The sequence below is a fragment of the Mauremys mutica genome, chromosome 7 (assembly GCF_020497125.1).
Source record: "Mauremys mutica isolate MM-2020 ecotype Southern chromosome 7, ASM2049712v1, whole genome shotgun sequence".
Classification (NCBI taxonomy): domain Eukaryota; kingdom Metazoa; phylum Chordata; order Testudines; family Geoemydidae; genus Mauremys; species Mauremys mutica.
Window position 1 is genome coordinate 31522487 of NC_059078.1, and position 875 is coordinate 31523361.

Sequence of the window (875 nt, forward strand, 5' to 3'; positions counted from 1 at the left end):
TAATAATATAAACCCAACAATAATAAGTAAATAAGATTTCAGGGTCTATTCAAAAGTGTTTGGTAGTCCCCAGTCCACCCATTGCCTACCCCTGCCCATGAGTAACATAAGGCTTAATGTTGCAAATGCAAAGTGTAACACTGGTAGGCTTAAGTGCCTCCCTTTATCTCCAGCTCACAAACACCTCCAGTGGTGGTAGTGGGAGACTCGTAGCCTATGTCTATACCACCACGGTAAGTCGACCTACGCTACACAATTCCAGCTACGTGAATAACTTGACCTACCTTAGGTTGAGTTACCACAGGGTTGTTGGGGATAGAGTACAGGGGTTGACTGCAGAGCGATCTGCTGTTGATCTAGCAGGTCTTCACTAGACTCGCTAAATTGACTGCCAGTGGATTGATCTCATAGCCTTGATCCTGATTGTAGGGTAGATATAGCCTTAGACACTTGGTGAAAGACAGGATGGAGTTCATCTTCTTTACTTCTTCAGACCTACAGGTGGAGACTTCACGCAGTGGCAAAGGAGTCCATCGGCCACCTGATTGATTGTCCCCTCTAGATCTTCTTTAGCCAGGCCTCTATGGTTCCCCTTTGTCTTCTAATCTTAAAACTTGAGCTGGTGCCATGGGACTCTGGTTGGCACGTGACCCTTTCTTCCTCCCCCTCCATGGTACAGACATACCAGCTGAGAGGAACTCCTCCAGCCCCTCTTCCTCAAGGCCTCTACTTAGCTAAAAAGCCTCTATGCCACTCTAGCTCCTCTTCCACCAGCTCTCTATGGTTCTGTTATATAGCACAGAACCTAGAAGGGGTTAGGGAGTCGCTCAGGTCCTCGTCCTCTATGTTCTCAGGGGGAGTCCAGAACCGGTGAT